Below are 21,964 nucleotides of genomic sequence, written 5' to 3'. Positions count from 1 at the left end.
AATTCTACCTTGCAACACAAAAAAAGTTGATGAAAAGAGTATTATTTTATATTTTGCAAATCTCTGCAGTGTCTGGCTTAAGAGAAGACAGCTAGATTCCCCTGTCTGCATCTGCACTGAATCTCTTGCACTACCATATGTCATGCTATCTTTTTTTAATGTTTATTTATTTTTGAAACAGAAAGAGACAGAGTGTGAGTGGGGAAGGGGCAGAGAGAGAGGGAGACACAGAATCCGAAGCAGGCTCCAGGCTCTGAGCTGTCAGCACAGAGCCCAATGTGGGCTCTCATGAGCCATGAGATCATGACCTGAGCGGAAGTCAGACGCCCAACCGACTGAGCCATCCAGGTGCCCCATATGTTATGCTGTCTTTGAAAAACTCCAGTGTATACTGACAAGAGAATGAGAGTAGAAAAGCAAATAATAATATTATTTTTTTAATGCTTTTTAAAATTTATTTTGAGAGAGAGAGAGAGAGAGAAGAGGGGCAGAGAGAGAGGGAGTGAGAACCCAAGCAGGTTCCACCCTGTTACTGCAGAGCCTGATGTGGGGATTGAACTCACAAACCATGAGATCATGACCTGGGCTGAAACCAGGAGTCAGACACTTAACCAACTGAGCCACCCAGGCGCCCCAATGATATTATAGTGAAAATAGTTTTGACCTTCCAGACCCATGTAAAGGCCCTTGTGGGTCTGTAGGAGCCCCCCAGCGACAACTTTAAAACTGCTTCTTTAATCACTCATTTCCTCCCTCAGCTAGATAAATAAACTATTTTCCACTGTAATCTTTTCTCCTCAAACCTTCAACACATACTTTCCTCTCTTTGCTCATAATTGACATAAATACAACATAAATACTTGAAAAGTAGAAGCATTGGAAGAGAAGTTCCATACATTCTCACCACTTGCTACCAGCCCACCTTCATCTGTACCTATATACTATACCCAACCCCTATGCCCTACCTTGACTCTGAAGGAGATGCTTCCTCTTTTTTTTTTTTCTTCAGTGTGTCTCTCTTTTTGCCTCCTCAAGAATATTGCTTCAGCTTCTGCATCATTTTTTACTTCTTTCTTGGGTCATGTCCACCACCATTTTAATTTGTTTCAGAAGATTACATCATAAATGTTGCCCCTTCATTCCACTCCCCATCTCCAGCTATAGTGCCATTTTCCCCCATTGAAGGCAAACCTGTTGACATAGCTGCCTATCCACCCTATCTCAAGTTCCTCTACTTGCATTCTCTCTTGAATGTATTGTTTTCTGACCTTTCTCCCACCATTCCCTATCACTTGTGATAGGACTTGTGAAGAACTCTAGTGGCTTCCATGTTGCTAAATCCTTGGACATTTCTTTGTTTTCACCTTATGCAAGTGAGCTGCATTTGACACATTTGATCATAGTCTCATTCTTAAACAATCTATCTTCACTTAGCTTCTGGGTCACTATTCTTTCCTAATTTTCTAGTGCTTTACTAGAGGCCCTTCTTAGTCTCCTTGTTGATTCTTTTCATGTCCCTACCCATTAATCATGGAAATGATCCAGGGCTCATTCCTTGGATGTCTCTCTCTGTGCTCTTTTCTTATGTAATCTCGTTCAGGCTCATCATTTTTAAAACCATCCAAGTGTACACGTACTCCCAAATTTACATCTCCATTTGGACCTTTTCACTGAGCTCCATACAGTTATGGCCCACATAATATCTCCATTTAGATATCTAATATGCCTTTTGAACCTTAAGACTGAACTCGTGATTCACTGTTCCTATCTACCCAAACTTATCTCTCCACAATCTTCCCTAACATTGTAAGTTGTAACTAATCCCTCAAGTTGATCTGGCCAAATAAAATCTTGGAGACTTCCAAACATAAGTCAGATTTTACCACTTCGCAAGCTGCTTCACTGGTTTATTTCCCTCATGAAAAACCTATGTCCTTCCATTAACCTATAAAATCCTACACAAACTGGTCCTGTGCTGACTTTGTGGCCTTTTCTTCTGCCCTTCTTTCTCTGATTCACCTATCTCTGGCCACAATGGATTTCTTTCTGGTGCTTGAATGCCATACTTTAAGCTGAGGGGTCTGGACATATTTCATCAGTAATGGGAAGTCGCTGCAAAATTATGCTACAAAACATTTCTTCAAAGAGATCAGTCCCTGTTCTTTTGTTGGAATCTGATCAACCCTGGGAAATTGAGGCAGCATCTAAAGTTTGACACAGCAGTTCTGATGACCTAAAACTTCCAATTCCCTTTCAAGAACACTTTTATCTTTCACTGGATTTCAATACCAATTAAATCTGATCTGAGTATTGGGTGGTCACAGTTACACTGACAGAATTTGATTGCAAAGAGTAAAAATACATAAGTGTTTGATGAGTGGTAGAGAGAATGAAGGCTGTGGAAATTCATAAAATAAGGATAAATAGGGCTGCCTGAGTGGCTTAGTTGGTTAAGTGTCTGACTTCTGCTCAGGTCATGATCTCATGGTTTGTGAGTTTAAGCCCCACATTGGGCTCTCTGCTGTCAGCATGGAACCCACTTTGGAATCTGTCTTCCTCTCTCTGCACCTCACCTGCTTGCACTTGCGTGCATATGCACTCTCTCCCAAAATTAAAGAAACGTTAAAATAAAATTTTTAAAAAAGGACAAATAAACATGGGGTCAGAGAAGTTTTTATGGGGAAGATAGCTCTTTAACTCTATTTTGAATAGTAAGTACTATGTGGATAAGTTAAAATCATCACAGGGATAGAAAGAAGAGGCAGAATTTTTTGAACAGGGCAAGGAGGCAAGATTTAAGAGTAGGGCATCATGAAGGAGCAAATCAACTGAAAAAATGAGCTTACATTAGAAGGTAAAGTGCGTGAGATGTTTACACTCAGCTCCTCTAAATTTAATGAGCTTAGTCCTTCCACATTCTGAAGGGTCTATAAATTCAAATCCACATAATTTCTTTCCACGATAAGATTATGGCGATTTGTGTGTATTTACAGCATCTTGGCCTGATTCTATTTTTTAGAGTAGGACATAGATATTTTCAAAATATTCAAACTTTGAGTTTCAATAGTCATTTTTTTTCTTTTTAAGTGGAGTAGTATTCTTAGTCCCATTAAGTTTAAAGATCAGAAAAATGTTCAGGTAGTACTTTTTCTACAGTGTATCTGATTTGATTTTGAAGCAGAAATCAAATCATATCTGATTACCATTCAACTTGTGGGCAGCACCACTGTTAAGATAAAAAGCCACTGGGGCACATGGCTGGCTTAGTAGGTAGAGCATGTAACTCTTGATCTTGGGGGTTGTAAGTCTGAGACTTACATTGGATATAGAGACTACTTAAAAATAAAATCTTAAAAAAAAAAAAGCCATCAGAGAAATATGTACAAACTCACAGTCTCTTCCCTAATGCTCTCAGAAATGCACTTTCCAATTCATTGTATCAGACTAAAAAAAATAAATAAGCATTCATGCTTGGAAACAATATATCAATGACTCAGTATCAGTATCCTTCTCCACCATCCATCAATTTTTGTTCTATGTCAAGTGCTGTTTCCATAATCAATCTTTGGCTGTTTGTGATTGGGACTAAGCACCTTTTGTGCTTTCAAGGTATTGCAAGTAAGTGCAAACCAAAGAGAAAATAGATCGTTCAAGCACCAGCTTTATTTATGCTCTGACACCAATACCCTTGCCTTCATCTTTTTCCATGCATTGGCTGATTTCCCAATATCCACACAAAAGATAAAAATCTTACTATCACAATAAATGTTGTGCACAATATTGTGCTTTTGATAGCACAATAAAAATTGGTTTCAGGAAGTGAATTTGGCCCATTCTTTGCTACGTTATTGCATTTTAAGACACATTTACTAAAAAGGAGAGAAAATTTTCACTTCAGAGTTATTCAGAATGTGTAGCTTTTTCTTTTTTCTTTTCTATTTTTAAGCACAAAAATGGAAGTTCAGATTTGGAGACAATAGTTTTCTTTCTTTTGTTTATTCCTTTGAGACAAAACTTTCACACTCTGGACAAGGACAATGTCAATGAACAGAAAAAGTTTAGAAAATTCCATGCAACAGAGAATAGTTTTAATTACTTACCTATGTAATTTCCAAGCTCCTATTACCAGTCATGGTTGTGTTCTTTTCCAACTCTACTAAACACCTATAAAATGAACATTTAAAGATAATTGGTTATTTTGGTATATTGCATTATATTTGAAAGAATGTATACAGATATCCAAAATTCAATAACCCAGAACATTGGCTAACCATTTTATGCTTACATTTTGAAGAAATAAGGTTTTTTTTGTTTGTTTTTGTTTTGGTTTGGTTTGGTTTTGGGGTTTTTTTTTTTTTTTTTGGCTAATTTTTTCCCTTTCAACATCCATGTTCACATGCTCAGTTATAGGACTTTCTATTGAAGGATACCTGATAGAGAAAGTCAGGAGGCAGGGTTACTTTTCCCATCCATGCTAATGTAGCAAGAGTGGACTCAGCTGAACATTAGGAAGAAATTAGCTTAGGGATCTACCATCATTCTCCTCCATCACCCAGAGCATATTTACACTAATTGTTTGCATAAGAATTTGGGGAGGAACCTGTCTTGTTTGGAGGGTTTTTAGTAATGAGAACACTGGACTCTCCATGATTGCTAATATTATTGCTACAGAAAGAGAGAGGTGATTTGGGGTACAGATATCTGAGAGAGATGCAAAACCAATAGGGTCTTAACACCTGAAATGGCGAGAAACAACATTGGAGCATGTGGCAACTTTGTAGCAAGAAAACAGTCCTTTAATAAACTTACCAGTAGAACTGGCAGCACTGACAAAAGGCTCTGATCAAAGGGTTTGTGGGACTATCCTTTGATGAGATGGCCAGAATAGAAAAATATTTCTTGTTTTTGCTAGTTCAACACCCACTCCCCTTTCTTCTGGTAACAGCACCTTGAATTTCCTTTGTAACCACTCCACTGTCAGCTCATGCTGGGACTTCCCTCCTCCCACAGGAGTAGGGATTTAACCCAGGCCCAACAAAACAGAGCACTGTAAAATTTTTTGAATATTTTTTTAAGAAATTGAGACATACATTCCACAGAATTCATTCTTTTAAAGGCTATAGTTCTTTGATCTCCAGCATATTTACCAAGCTGTGCAACCATCACTAATATCTAATTCCAGAAGAATTTTATCATCCCCTCACCCCAAAAATACCTCGTACCTATTAGCAGTTGTTTCTCATTCCCATCCACCATCAGCCCTTGACAACCACTAATCTACTTTCTGTCTCCATAGATTTTCCTGTATGGATGTTTCATACAAATGGAATCATATAATATATAATATTTTATATCTATCTTCTTTCACTTAACAGAATATTTTCAAGGCTTATCCATGTTGTAGTATCAATATCTCATTCCTTTTTATGGCTGAATAATATTCCACTATATGGTAATAGTACATTTTGTTCATTCATTTATCAGTTGATGGGCACTCCACTTTTTAAGAAATTATTTATTTTTGAGGGAGGGAGGGAGAGAGGGAGAGGGAGAGAAAGAGAGAGAGAGAGAGAGAGAGAGAGAGAGAGAGAGAACATAGCAGGGGAGGGCCAGAGAAGGTGGGGGGCAGGGAGGCACAGAATTCAAAGCAGGTTCCAACCTCTGAGCTGTAAGCCCAGAGTCCAACATGAGGCTCAGACCCATGAACTGTGACATCATGACCTGAACCAAAGTCAGATGCTTAACCAACTGAGCCACCCAGGCATTCCAATGGGCATTTCACTTTTTAGCTATAAGACTGATGCTGTCATGAACATTCATGTACGAGTTTTTATGGGAATATAGGATGTAAATTATGTTGGCTCTATGATTTGAGTTGAATCATTGGCTCATACAATAAAGCCATATTTATGTGTAATAGGGAAAATAATAGCAATTCTCTGAGCAGACTGTAAGAAGCTTCAATCTTATTCTTTTCCTTCCAGTGGTTCCAGACTGCTATTTGCGCACATGATTGTGGTATGTTAGTTTTTGATGTTGGTGTGGAGCTTAGAAGAGAAGGATGGGAATAGGAGAGGTTAAAATACTATAAATCTTACTGTTCTTCCCCTATCGAGAACTTTTTCTTGAATGAATGCTCCCTGGGTGGCTGAAAACTTTTAGCTAATATCCAGAGTTCTGAAAACATTGATTGTGATTATTTCTGCCAGTGTTCTTATTGCTTTTATGAATGATAGGATTTTTGGAAGTCCTTACTCTGCTATTTATAGCTGATATCACTAAGCCTGTAGTTTGTGCAGTGATTGATTCTGTCAAGGCATGTAACTTGATCTGGTCCTAAGAAAAATGACTTGACTTTTGTAAATGCTGAGGGTTTGAGGTCTGAGTATGGTAGTTTTTTGAGGGGCACTGCCCATATCCCCAGGGCCTTGTGGTTTCACTGCAAGTCTGCCAGCTCCTACTAGTGGATATTTACATTTGGTTCCTGACTAAGGGCTTTATCTAAAGCCATTTAAGTCTGTTCCAGCAGCCTCATGTACCTCAGCCTGGACATTCTTCTCATAAACAACAACCAATACTAGCTGGTGTACAAGGGTCCAATCTTCCTGGTCCTTTAGGTGGTATAACTGTGACATGTATTTTTACATTGTTGCCCTTCAGGGTAGGACTTCGGTTGCCCAAGGTGGCAGTTGATTTATAATGCACTCCCTATTTGTTCCTTTACCTTCCATGTTCTGCTTCCCCAGTTCCTACTGATGTCTCCTGTACCTCTCAGATAAATTACTTGGACTTGAAACTGTTTTTCAAAGTCTGTTTTGGGAAAAATTCAACTTAGAGAGATTGTAGGCTAGGAGTCAACTGCAAACAACCTATACTATAATAAGAAAGCTGACCTGGGAAGAAGCCATCCAGGCGTAAAGTCTGACAGAGCAGAGTTGAGTTCTGGTGACAATTTTTAAAACATATTTATTTATTTTTGAGATAGAGAACTAGTGGGGGAGGAGCAGAGAGCGAGGAAGACAGGGGATCTGAAGAAGGCTCTGCACTGACAGAAGAGAACCCAATTCAAGGCTTGAACCCATGTGAAAGCATGACCTGAGCTCTAGTCAGACAACTAACCGACTGAGCCACCCAGGTGCCCACTGGTGACAATGTTTAAATGTCCCTTTAAGTCCTGATTCTGTGGACCTTTAGTTATGTGGGCCAAAATATTCCCTTTTTTGTTTCAAATGAATTTCAGTTAGGTTTCTTTCTTTCTTCGTCTTCTTCTTTTTTTTTTTTTTTTTTTTTTTTTTTGCCTTTTTTGCCTCTGGAATAATTCTGCATAACATAGTATTTTATTATTGACTATGGACTTAAGGAAAAACCCCACAATAATGGATTGAAATAAGCAAAGCTAAGTTTATGAAACCAGTTAACAGCACCTTGACAGAGCCTTAGTAATGTCTTACAATCAAAGATACTTATAAAGTTTAGGATTTAAGCTCTAGTCATTTAAATCAGGCCTTTAATGGTAAGTAACTGTGACTGGGACTGAAACCTGACATAATTGCTTAAGATTGGTGACATAGCATGGCGAGCATCTTGAAGCAAGCCTTGATAAGTAAACTGCTTGCTTGAAAATCAAGCTATTTGCCTAGTTGAGCAACCCATCATCCTATGAGAACTATTTGCCCAGATGAGCAAACTGTTTGTTCAGATAAATGGACATGGAAGAATATCCTGAAGCAAACAGTGAAGTTATTTATCAGCTTAAAATCTTCCAGTAATAAACAGTTAAGTCTTACTGACACAGGTGTTCTCGATACTTAAGCAATGTGATACAGGTGGCATGAGTTCTTATAAAGAGTAGGATTTGTCTCCATGGGGACAGTCAGTGACATTGAAGGAATTCTAGGCAAGGGAGAAAAAACAACATAAAGGTACTAAAGAATGGACAAAATATTAACTGCTGGAGTGAAGTAACTAGGAAATTAGCTACAAAAGGGTATTTAGGTGAGATGTATAGAACCAGGAACCAGAACTTTGTCCTCTTAGAAATGGGGAGCCTTTGAAGGTTATGAAACACCTTACTACTGAAAAGTGTTTCTGTTTGGATTTTTTGTTTGTTTTGTTTTGTTTTACTAGGAAATCTTGGTTTTTAAGTGGTCACACAATATAATGTACCATCAACTGAGGAATTTGTAATTTCAAACTTCTGCTGGCTATTTAAATCTTTTTCATATTTTAATACCAAGCCCTATGCCTTGAACGTTGATTGGAACATGAGAGCTAAATTATTATCTGTAAAGAATGATAGCAGGGACTGAGACTATAAGCATCTTGGCTTCCATCTTTGCATATTATGGAGCCAGAGAAAGGGCATTATTTATTCATTGTGCAGGTGAGGAAGAGACAGTCCAAAGTTTCACTTAACATTTGTCAAACAGCACTGCTTATGATTTATGGCGAAAGCTCTTATAGTCACTAATAACCTCTTATTCAGATTCTGAGAAAACCTAACATGAACATAATAGCAGCTAATATTCTTAGACTAATCACAAGTGTCACATTTAGACCAATATGGATTCTTATCCTGACTCTGACACTTAATGGAAAAATGACTGTGGGCAAGTTAGCGTCCTTGTCCCTCTGTTACCTTATGCAACTCATAGGGAAAGATAATACTACCTACCACATGAATGTGATTTGAAAATCAAATGAAGGCAAAAAAATAGACTGAAAGAGTTTGGCATAACGTTGGAAAGCATTAAAGATTGGTTTTGTTTTTGCCTTTTTCCTTGAGTAGGCTTCTCTGAAAATATGCACAAGGAAAGGGAAATAAAAGTCCAGGCCAATTCGTAATGGAGAAAATGGCTGACTTCCAAGCCTTCTACGCTCTGGCTTCCCACACCCATGTATTTGTTTCAACTGTAAATCTGCTTTCAGAATCTTCATATGAGCACCACAAATAAAGTTCCGAAATTAGGATTTCTTCTCCCGGGGAGAGCTGCCCCTTAAGGAAAGCTTTTACCTCAAAGGGAATGACTGTAATTCAACATTTGAGCATTAGGCAAAGGAAGCCCTCTAGGAACTCATTCCATGGTTGTAACTCTTGCAATATGGGTAGGTCTGAGGAATTTGGGGGCTAAAATGGAGAGCACAGTCAGTGAACTAGAAATTAGGAGATACAAGCTCTGCTACTTTCTACAGACACGTAACTATGTGTCACAACTTCTTGCAATCTCAATTTCTTCATCCATGAATGGGAGACTTTGCAAGTTCATCTAAGGATTACAAGACACAAGGCTGAAGGAAGCACTTTTAAAATTCTAAAAATATATATTAATATGAATTTCAATAATTCTTCATATTATTTCCCTCAAGATACTTGAAGAAATACCAAATAAAAGCAATCAAAATATGAGGCAGCAGCAGTCAGGCTGGTAGGTGATCTCAGAGACGGTTATTACAGATCCATTTTACCACAGACAGTATGAAATTAACTAGAGACTATAATGGTGGCAGAGAAAATCTTCTTGGAAATTTCTAAGTGTGCAGTGCAGGAGACTATACCAATGGAGAGCACCAAGCAAGAAAGAAGGCCTCTTGATTTTTTTTTTTCACATATTCTGTACAATGTGGAAGGGCAAAATTGAAACTTTACTCTCAATCTTGGTTCCTTAGGAAAGATGTTGTATTCTACCATTAAGCAAGCCTTTACTGAGCACCTAATGTATGCAAAGATGTTAGTTGTCCTTTATGGAAAGACATCTATATGCCAGAGATCCTATAATGCTCTTAATATCTTCAAATAATTGTCTGAGTCAATCCTTATAACAGTGTATATGGTTAGGATTAATATACCTATTTTTAAAAAAGTTTATTTGTTTTGAGAGAGAGAGAGAGAGAGAGAATGACAACAGGAGAGGGGCAGAGAGAGAGAGAGAGAGAGAGAGAGAGAGAGAGAGAGAATCTCAAGCAGGCTCAGCACTGGCAGCTCAATGCTAAACATCGAACTCGAACCCATGAACCGTGAGATCATGACCTGAGTTGAAACCAAGCGGTGGACATTTAACCAACTGAGCCACCCAGGCACCCCTATTAATATACCCTTTTAAACATATTCAGGAAGCTGAGATTCAGAGAGATAAAGTAACTTAACAAAGACAGATCCTTGGTAGTTTTTGGCAGAAATCAGGTTCAAATCTCGGTCTGCACCATTCTAGAGGCTATGCCCTCAAACAGAATGCTCTGCTGATACTCAGTTTTCTTTGAGAGTCTTTACTCTTCTTCATGGTTTAATTAAACTCTATAAACTTCTCTAAAATCAACAAAGGGAGAAATTTATTTCACTTCAATTTTTGAAATAAACTTGCTTCATCCAGCATTTTATGGACCACAATGGGAATAAAAATGGGATAAAAAGACAATTGAAAATTCCCACCTGGAAAGTTCAAAGGCATTTTTATTTTACATTAACTCATGAAGAACAGAAATTTAAAGATTCTGCTTTACATTAAAAAATAATAGAGTCAGATAATAGATGTTCAGAATGTTTTCTTTGTGCTTTAGTGAGAGAATCTTTGATGTTTCTTTCAGTCAGGCATATTCCACTGAAGTATTACGAAATATATCTATCACTTAGCTTTGAAAAAAAAAAGCTGAAAAAAGGTGTCACTTCTGTGATTCCAAGTTTACACGGGAAGAAATGCATGAAAATGCCAGAGAGTTGTTGGCTATGTGAGACAGGGAAAAAGACATAAACATAAGTAAATGGGAGACAGAAAGTGGGTCTTTCTGTTCAAAACTCTATCATCAATCGCACTTAGATACTCAGATGTTGAACTGGAAAACCTATAAAACTAAAACTCTTCAAGTCTAGAAATTACTACTTGCAATGTCATCACAAAACTTTATCGTGTGTGCAGTTACACATAGAAAGAAAACTTACAAGTCCCTTAAAATTCTGGATAACTGTAGATCTTAAAGTTGGTTCCTTAAAATTCTTATTCAAAATGAATATTATGAAGGAAAGGACTTCGTATCTTGAACAAAGATAGTTGTAGAGGACTATACGTATTTCCCATAATGTCAACATGTTACACAGGCAGGTAGCATACCTCTCTATCTGGCCTTCTATTTATTTGACAACGTTTTCATCACAGCAGAGGATCTCCAATGGTACAGAAGTGTTTGTATCCCAGCAGCAGGCAAAAGCCAGGGGCTGTGTGCCAAAGTTGTAAATGCATGTATTCTGTGGTGTAGCTGAGAGATAGCTGCCTCTAGGAGTATATCATGAGGAATTCTAAGGATGATGAGGCCAGACTCTACTCTGCATGGATCCACAGCAGGTAAGCACTACAATGAATGCGGCTGGCTGCCATCCCTAAGAGATATTTGCAGTTGAAGCTGAGTTTTTTAATATTGTTGCAGTGGAAGTTGTTTATGTATCATATCCATAGCAGGAGAGGAGCAGAAGTCCATAAGTCTCATTGGGATGGCTAGCTTTCACTCACATGTGACTAAAAACACAGGGACCATTTTTAATCTGTCAAATTAGCTAGGTTGTAGAATTTTCAGGAAAAAAGGTGACACAACAATTCTAGAGGATAATTTTAGCAAAACATATCAAAAGCCTTAAAATGTTCGTATGTTTTCTCAGGGCAATTTTAATCCTAGGAATTAATTTTAAGGAGGCTGTGTTCAAACATGGTCTAAAGAGGGTACCTGAAGGGTCAGTCAGTTGAGCATCTGACTTCAGCTCAGGTCATGATCTCACGGTTCATAGGTTCAAGCCGTGCTTTGCTGCTGTCAGCACAGAGCCTGCTTCAGATCCTCCGTTCCCCATTCTCTCTCTGCACCTCCCCTGCTTATGCTCTCTCTCAAAAATAAATAAACATTTATTTAAAAAAAATGGTCTAAAGAATGGCTGTTCATGCCATCATTAGTCATAAGAATAAAATCAGAACCAATCTACTTCCTATATAAATAATTGGTTACCATATGTCAATAAAAGGCAAAAGGGAATACTATTTAGTTATTTTTGTATATTATATGTACATTGTACATTATAATATTAAACATTTGAGGGTCACAAACCATTTTTTAGAGTCAGATGAATACCATAGGCCCTTTCCTGTTCTAAAACGTAAATGAATTGACCTAAATTTATACCCAGAGTTTGGCATAAAATGCCAGAAAGTTCATAGATCTCCCACAGTACATGTAGGGATACAAAGTTAAAATCCAACATGAATTGCCACTGTATTATAAAATATTCATAATTCATTAAGTTTAAGAAATCAGAATATGTAATATATATGCAGCATGATTCCTTTGTAATTTAAATATATATATATATATATATATATATATATATATATATATATATACACACACATGAATGTTATATTATTATGATCCCTAAAACCTCCTATTCAACAGCATAGGCCTCCTCCTGCCCACCATTAAGGAACAGAAATCCCATCTTAACATTTGATCTATTTCCTCAGAAGTTCAATTTTTCCTTTTTATTGGTTTGTTAAAACCAATAAAAATGCTCAATTACCTGTGAATTAAATCAAAAAGAAAAAAAAAAGAGCTTTATGGGGCATGTGGGTGGCTCAGTCAGTTAAGCATCTGACTTTGGCTCAGGTCACGATCTCGTGGTTCATGAGAGCCCCGTGTTGGGCTCTGTGCTGACACTCAGAGCCTGGAGGCTGCTTTGGATTCTGTGTCTCCCTCTCTCTCTGCCCCTCCCCCACTCATGCTGTCTGTCTGTCTCTCTCTCTCTCTCAAAAATAAACATTAAAAAAAGAGAGCTTTATTACTTTTCACTAAAGAGCATATATTCCAACAGAAATATATAAAGTATATAAATATATAGGTAGTATATAAATACATAAAGTAATGATTCAGTTTGGCCATTTTTTGTGTTTGTGTGTGTGTGTGTGTGTGTGTGTGTGTGTGTGTGTGCGCGCGCGCACGCGCACGGGTGTGTGCGATTTAAACTTCTTAAATGCAATCAGTAAAAACCAACTCTAGCTAATTTATGCAGAAGAGGCAAATTATTACATGAAATGAGCTAGACAATAGCCTCTGGAATGACGACAGTGTAAAGAATATGAAACCACTTTGCAGCAAAACAAAAAACAAAACAAAACAAAAAACCACATCAACCAAAAAACTATAACTTATAAAAAATTATAAAAATAGCAGTAATATTAATAACTATTTAATACTTAAAATTTTTCCCAATTATTCAGCAAATGAATAAACGTTTATTAAAAAAATCTATATAGTCTCATAAAAATAGTAAGAGTCTCTGACTCTTGAGCCATGATTCACTTTCCCACTGCAATTCAGCATGATGAAAGTTCCACTCGAGGTAGGTCAGGCCAAGAAAATGGGGCTGTCACTTCCCAAAGTTTCCATTCAAGGACTGTGGGAACTCCTTCAGAGAGACAAGTTACCATCTTTTCATATTTCCCCAAGCTCCATGTTGCAAAGGCCAAATTCCAGGTTTATGCAACTGAGAAGTCAGGAACTCCTTTCCCCACATGGCCCTCATTTATAGGGCAGAGGCTTTGTGCCAAGTATGACAGGCTGAGAATACTGTGTTGCCATTGCACCCACTGTATGGCACTTGTAGGGTTGGGGTAGGAAAAGGCAATATAAGAAGACCAGACTTTAAAAATTGATAGTAGTGACTATGAAGGGCATTTTATAGTAATAAAAAGGGTCAATTTATTAGGAAGTTATAGTTTTTGGAAACATAAATACATCTAATAACAGAGCTCCAAAATATATGAAGCAATATCTGACAGAACTAAAGGGAGAAATGGATAATATAATAATTGTTGGAGACTTCAATAATCTAATTTTAATAATTGTTATAATAAGTATGTAGAAGACCAAAACAAAATAGATGATTTGAACATTATAAACTCACTAGATTAACACACATATATAGAACATTCCAGTCAAGAAGCATAATACAAATTCTTCTTAAGTACACATGAAACATTCTCTAGGGGCGCCTGGGTGGCGCAGTCGGTTAAGCGTCCAACTTCAGCCAGGTCACGATCTCGCGGTCCGGGAGTTCGAGCCCCGCGTCGGGCTCTGGGCTGATGGCTCAGAGCCTGGAGCCTGTTTCCGATTCTGTGTCTCCCTCTCTCTCTGCCCCTCCCCTGTTCATGCTCTGTCTCTCTCTGTCCCAAAAATAAATAAACGTTGGAAAAAAAAAAATAAAGAAACATTCTCTAGAATACATCATTTGCTAGGCCATAAAACAGGCTTAGTAAAATTAAAAAGGTTGAAATCATACAAAGTACTGTCTCCAATCACAATGGAATGAAATCAGAAATAATGGAAATACCTCTAGGAAGTACACAAACATGTGCAAATTAAGCAACATACTTCTAAATAATCAATGGGTCAGATAAGAAATCATAAACTAAATTTAAAAACACTCCAAAATGCAGGTGCTTGGAGGGCTCAGTTAGTTGAGCATCTGACTCTTGATTTTGGCTCAGGTCATAATATAGGGTTGTGGGATTGAGCCCTGTGTTGAGCTCTGCACTGAATGTGCAGCCTGCTTAGGATTCTCTCTCTCTCTCTCTCTCTCTCTGTCTCTGTCTCTCTCTTCCTTCCTCCCTCCCTTCCAGTCACCTACATGCTCTCTCTCTCAAATAAATAAATAAATAAATAAATAAATAAATAAATAAATAAATCAAAATGAATGAAAGTTAAGATACAACATATTAAAACTTATGGGGTACAGTGAAAAGGGTATACTGAGTAAAATATAAGATCTCAAATCAAAAACATATATTCATTAAGAATTCTTTAAAAAGTTCAGAAGATTGTAATACCAAAGTCTTATCAGCTGAGGCATTATTTTTCCCCCTCTTTTACTAATCAGTATATTGTAAATATTTTAAACAATGAAATAGCTTTTTTAATAGAAAACTATTTTAATGATTTTTAAATGATTACTGGGGTGCCTGGGTGGCTTAGTCAGTTAAGTGTCTGACTCTTGGTTTCAGTTCAGGTTGTATGATGTCACAGTTTTGTGAGTTTGAGTCCCACATCGGGCTCTGTGCTGATAGTGCAGAGCCTGCTTGGGATTCTCTGTCTCTGTCTGTCTGTCTGTCTCTCTTTCTCTGCCCCTCCCCCATGCATGCTATCTCTATCTCTCTGAAAATAAATAAATTTTAAAAATTTAATGATCACCACAGTCATCTTTAATCATTGCTTTGTATTTTTATAACGTTTAATTCTTCCATCTGGTTGGTAGGAATATCCTACTTGGACACAATAGACACTCCTCCAATAGCTTTTTTGTTGCTGTTGTTAATTAAATTTCCAATATCATTTCATGGCATTTTGGAAATGATTGTCTTTTCACCTATGCATCTGTGAGAGTCTCACACATAACCGTATCTGTCATTCCCAGTTCAATCACATACTTGTAAATCTTCCACGGACAGTGTGGTCTATTTCTAATGAAAGCCTCTAGCTTAGAATAAGAAGCATCCAACTGAGGCACTTTCAAAGCTTTTTTTCATTGAAATTGCTGAGGAAGCTTTAAGCACCCTGCTGCCCAAATGACTTAGTGAAATTAATGACCCAAAATGAAAGTTAAAACCTCTATCGTCCTTTCTGGAAACAAAATCAGCACACAAAGAGCTGAGGGAAAGCATGCCAGGGAGGTCTCACTATCAAGTCAGGGGTACCAGTGCTTTCCTAAGGAGCCAATAAATCAACATAATTTCAGATCCCCAGGGTTCATTGAAAAGAGCAATTATGTTAGTCAAAATAATAAGGTGGAGGCTGGGATCCGAATCATATGCCAAGTGTTATGGGAATGTATGTGTTGAGGAACCAGGACAGCAGTATAATTTTTTTCCAAATGAGATGTGATTTTGTGGTAAGGTTAAAAGCCCAGGCAGGGCAGTTTAACAAATGTGGGTTCATATCTGAACACTTAAGAGTTGTATGACCTTGGAGACTGTTATACTGAAACCATTTATATGAAAACAGGATAAAACAATTAGACGATTTTCTGCCCAAACCAGGAAGATAAATGTCTTGTATATGTCTATAATTTTCCTCCACAGGAAAATGCAACAATGAACTCACATAATTTAATAAATATAATTAACTTTCAAGAGGCTCCTTCCTGTGAATTATTCATGTATTAATTATTTAACAAATATTTACCGAGCACCTACCACGTGCCTGGTACTCCAAAGGTTTGTATGCATGTGATAGCAGAATGAGGAGACGTGGGGAGGAGAATGTGCCTGAAGATGCCTGCTTTCAAATTGCTCATATTATTGGGGAAAAGGGAAAATGAAGAATCGCTCTAAAAATGCACATGACAATATCATATCCATATATATTGCTTATGTTCTACCATTCTAATTAAGAGTTTGGGGAGGCTACAAGAGTGTCTGATTTAGTCTCTGAGTTGATTTAACACATTAAGACTTCTAGTAAATATTTCAGCCATATGATCATTGAGGTCTTGCCTAATCCAAAGATTTTAAAATAATATGACTTAATATATCAGTCATATCAATAAAAGTGAATAGGCTTAAGTTATCTAGTAAAAGAAAAATTTTCAACTTGACTAGGAAACAAAGATCCAAATATAATCTGCATACTTGAGAAACACCTAAAAAATAATTCGGAAAGGCTAAAAAATAAAAGCCTGGGCAAAGGTATACTAGGCAAATGGAAACAATAAGACAGCATTCCTCCACTGATTTCAAAATCGAATTTACATTAAGAAGTATCAAATTCAACAAAGGACACTTATGAATGCTAAAAACCACAATCCAGAATGAGTATATAATGGTTATGAATATCTGTACCAAAAAAAAAAAAATGATAGGAACTCTATAATGCAAAGTCTGTAGGAGATAGGAGAATACATAGATAAAAATATGCTAATAATAGAATAGTTTTAGATGCCATTCTGTACAAAACAGATCAAGTGCCCACAAATTAAACAAGAATATGGAAGATCTAAACAATATGGTGAATAAAGGCAGTCTTATGGCTGTTTACGGAACTGGGAATCCTGATAATAGAGAATACACTTCAAAAACACTTGGAACAAAAATTAGTCATATGGGGGCACATGGGTGGCTCAGTTGGTTAAGCATCTGACTTTGACTCAGGTCATCATCTCACGTTCGTGGACACAATGTGTCAGGCTCTGTGCTGACAGTGTGGAGCCTGCTTAGGATTCTCTCCCTGCCCCTCTCTGCCCTTCTCCCACTTGTGCGCACTCCCTCTCAAATAAATAAACTTAAAAAAATTAGTCATATGAAGGGCACAAAATACATTAGTAAGTTCTATAAAGTAGAAATACTACACATTGGTCACAATGTAATAAGACTAGAAACTCATAGCACTATAAAAACAAAAGAAAATGCTTCAACCTAAAAATTAAAAAGGCGTGTAATAAATCCTGGCTGGAAGGGAAAATAAGAAACAAAATTATAGAATTTCTGAAACCGAATAATGACAAGAATCAATGGGACATGTTTTAAATGATCAAAGAAAAAATAAAAAAACAAATTCAACAACCAGTGAATTAAGTGAAAATAGTGAAGTTGGCCCCAACTAAAATACTAGGGAAAAAAGAGAATAATGCAGCCCCCCCCCCAAAAAAAAAAAATAGAAATAAGCATGTGATTAAATTAAAAGCAAAAATTAAGGTGGAACATAGAAAAATCAATAGACGTAATTTAATAAATCAAAATCTTGTTTTTTGATGAACAAAGAAGACAAACTACTAGTCAATCCAAGGAAAAAGAAAGCTCAACTATACAAACTAAGAAGTGACAAGGAGAAAAGAAAGATTGAAACAGAAGGAATATGTAACATCATGAGACTATATAGATCATTGAGATCACAGCAGAGATGGAAGAGCTTAACCACATCAATTCCCATTGAAGAAACAGTGTTTTAAGAACAACAAATAGAGATCCAAAGCATAGGAGACTGTTAAAAACTGAGAACAAACTGAGGGTTGATGGGGGGTGGGAGGGAGGGGGGGGTGGGTGATGGGTATTGAGGAGGGCACCTTTTGGGATGAGCACTGGGTGTTGTATGGAAACCAATTTGACAATAAATTTCATATATTGAAAAAAAAAAAAGAACAACAAATAAACTCAGGCCTGGATAGTATCACAGTTGGATTCTACCAATCTCCAAACACTGCATAGTCCCAATGATACATAAATTGCTCCAGAACTTTAAAAAACAAAGGATGCTTTCAAATTCCTTTTTTAAACCTTAATTCCTAAACTTGATAAAAATTGCAGAAAGAAGGAAAACTATACACTGATATCACATATAAAAACAAGGGGTGCCTGCATGGCTCACTTGGTTAAGCGTCCAACCCTTGATTTCTGCTCAGGTCATGATCTCACCATTTGTGAGATCCAGCCCTGTATTGGGCACCAAGATGAGAACAGGGAGCTTGCTTGGGATTCTCTCTTTCTCTCTCTCAGTCTCTCTCCCTCTCTCTCTGCCCCTCCCCCACTCTCTGTCTCTCAAAGTAAATAAACTTAAAAAATAAAGAAAACACTTTTAATAGAACCCAACATGACAAGAATAATACCCCATGATCAAGTAAGATTTATTAGAAGAATGTGTTATTTGTTCAGTATTTTGAAACCTATTATGATATATATTAATCATATATTAATAGATCTAAGTAGAAAATGGATATGATTATGTCCATATATATTAAAAAGTCTTTTTTATTTATTTTTATTTTTTTAGAGAGAGTGCAAGCAGCAGGGGACAGAGGGAGAGAGAGGATCCCAAGCAGGCTCCACACCCACCGTGAGGTGGGGCAAAATCCCAGGAGCCTAGGATCATGACTTGAGCTGAAATCAAGAGTCGAACTCTCAACTGACTGAGTCACTCAGGCATCCTGAAAATCTTTTGAAAAACACAAGTTCATTTGTAATTTTACAACCCCCAGGATATCAGAATTGACTATTTCAAGGACATTGGGAGTTATTCTGAACATAATGGGAAACCAATGGAGAATACTTAAACAAGGCAATAACATGATCTGATTTATGCTTCAAAGATACCACTCTGGCTTCAGTACATGAAATAGAACATAGGAGGGGCAAGAGCAGAAGGAAGGCCAGTAGCTGCTTCAGTCAATTCCTGAAGTCTTGACCAGGACCGTAAAAGGAATCAACATTCCAGGGAAGGAGAAGAAACAGGTGACTCTTCCAGAAACAGCCTTAAGAAAAGTCCCAACCTATTTTTTAGGCCCCAGGTTGCAAAGAAAGGCCACCACAAATCCTAGAGACGTTAGTTAAACATTGTGAGATATTTTACAAAAAGTTTCTTTTATATAAAGGTACAGTTAACCCTTGAACAAAACAGGTTTGAACTGTGTGGCTCCATTTGTACACTGATTTTTTTCTTAAATAAATACAGTACAGTACCATAAATATATTTTCTCTTCCTTGTGGTTTTCTTTTCTCTAGTTTATTTTATTGTAAGAGTACTCTATGTAATACATATACAAATATGTATAAACTATTTATGTTGTTGATAAGGCCTTTGGTCTTAGGCTCTTAGTGAAGTTTGGGGGGAGTCAAAGTTGTGTGTGTATTTTCAACTGCACAGGGGTTGACGCCCCTAATCTCTGCATTGTACAAGGGTCAATGGTAGTTATTGCATGAGTCTTGCATCAGACAGTTCAAATCAGCATATAAATTATATAGATTTTCTAGGAGAGAACCCTCACAATTGTGTTAAATGTAAACACAAAAAATGGTTCTTTTCATCGGTTGCTATTTAACCGTTTGTAAGTGTTAGTGTGGCTAGCCACAATGGCATTTTATTGATTTACATTTAAAAAATTTTTTTTAATTTTTTAATGTTTATTTTTTTTTTTTAATTTTTTTTTTCAACGTTTATTTATTTTTGGGACAGAGAGAGACAGAGCATGAACGGGGGAGGGGCAGCGAGAGAAGGAGACACAGAATCGGAAACAGGCTCCAGGCTCTGAGCCATCAGCCCAGAGCCTGACCAGGGCTCGAACTCCCGGACCGCGAGATCGTGACCTGGCTGAAGTCGGACGCTTAACCGACTGCGCCACCCAGGCGCCCCAATGTTTATTTATTTTTGAGAGAGAGACAGAGACAGAGACAGGGCATGAGCGGGGAGGAGCAGAGAGGGAGGGAGACACAGAATCCGAAACAGGCCCCAGGCTCTGAGCTGTCAGCACAAAGCCTGATGCAGGGATTGAACTCACAAACCATGAGATCGTGATCTGAGCTGAAGCTGGATGCTCAACTGACTGAGCCACCCAGGCACCCTTGATTTACATTTTAATTACACATTGCATGACTGAAAGTTAATGTGATGATGATTATCCATTGAGTAAATATTGGGAAATAATTGGAAGTTGAGTCTCTTGAGTAGTGGCAGTCAGCGAAAAGGGATCATTCTTTCCACTATAAATGGTAAAGTGGCCATACAGTATGAAAATTGCGTGAGAATTTGTTAGTAACCACATACATCAGGGCTTATTCATGTTTCCAACAGAAGTCCTAAGCTGCAGGCTAGAACTTGACATGCAAGCAAATCTGAAAGAAAAGATTTGACTAAGTGGTCATGAAGACTGAGGTGTTTTAGGGTAAACCTTGAAAACTATGGTTTTTGGTGCAAATGTAAATGGGATCGATTCCTTGATTTCTCTTTCTGTTGCTTCATGTTGGTGTATAGGAATGCAGCTGACTTCTGGGCATTGATTTTATATTCTGCCACTTTACTAAGAATAAATCTAATCAAAGAGGTGAAAAATCTATCCACTGAAAACTACAGAAAGCTTATGAAAGACATTGAAGAAGACACACAAAAAAATGGAAAAATATTCCATGCTCCTGGATAGGAAAAACAAATATTGTTAAAATGTCAATACTCCCAAAGCAATCTACATATTCAATGCAATCCCTATCAAAATAACACCAGCATTCTTCACAGAGCTAGAACAAACAATCCTAAAATTTGTATGGAATCAGAAAAGACCCCAAATAGCCAAAGCAATCTTGAAAAAGAAAACTGAAGCTGGAGGCATCACAATCCCGGACTTTAAGCTGTATTACAAAGCTGTAATCATCAAGACAGCAGGGTACTGGCACAAGAACAGACACTCAGATCAATGGAATGGAATAGAGAACCCAGAAATGGACCCACAAACATATGGCCAACCAATCTTTGACAAAGCAGGAAAGAATATCCAATGGAATAAAGACAGTCTCTTCAGCAAGTGGCGCTGGGAAAACTGGACAGCGACATGCAGAAGAATGAACCTGGGCTACTTTCTTACACCATACACAAAAATAAACTCAAAATGGATGAAAGACCTAAATGTAACACAGGAAGCCATCAAAATCCTCGAGGAGAAAGCAGGCAAAACCTCTTTGACTTTGGCTGCAGCAATTTATTACTCAACACATCTCTGGAGGCAAGGGAAACAAAATCAAAAATGAACTACTGGGACCTCATCAAAATAAAAAGCTTCTGCACAGTGAAGGAAACAATCAGCAAAACTAAAAGGCAACTGACAGAATGGGAGAAGATATTGCAAATGACATATCAGATAAAGGGTTAGTATCCAAAATCTATAAAGAACTTCTCAAACTTAACACCCAAAAAAACAAATAATCCAGTGAAGAAACAGGCAAAAGACATGCATAGACACTTCTTCAAAGAAGACATCCAGATGGCCAACCGATGCATGAAAAAATGCTCAACATCACTCATCATCAGGGAAATACACATCAAAACCACAATGAGATACTACCTTACACCTGACAGAATGGCTAACATGAACAACTCAGGCAACAACAGATGTTGGCGAGGATGAGGAGAAAGAGGATCTCTTTTGCATTGTTGGTGGCAATGCAAGCTGGTGCAGCCACTCTGG

General features: G+C 37.5%; 1 long non-coding RNA gene across 1 annotated transcript in view; it reads right to left on the bottom strand.

Moving 5' to 3' along the window:
* LOC147576598 (uncharacterized) overlaps positions 1–21,964 on the bottom strand; it is a 284,325-nt gene that overhangs the window by 72,286 nt on the left and 190,075 nt on the right. Inside the window, exon 5 of the long non-coding RNA XR_015241428.1 lies at positions 4,101–4,164. This is a non-coding gene — a long non-coding RNA (uncharacterized LOC147576598). The remainder of the gene's footprint in view (positions 1–4,100; positions 4,165–21,964) is intronic.

The sequence above is a fragment of the Puma concolor genome, chromosome D1 (genome assembly GCF_028749965.1).
Source record: "Puma concolor isolate L17-30 chromosome D1, mPumCon1.1.hap2, whole genome shotgun sequence".
Classification (NCBI taxonomy): Eukaryota; Metazoa; Chordata; class Mammalia; order Carnivora; family Felidae; genus Puma; species Puma concolor.
This window is presented reverse-complemented; position numbering and strand designations above follow the sequence as displayed.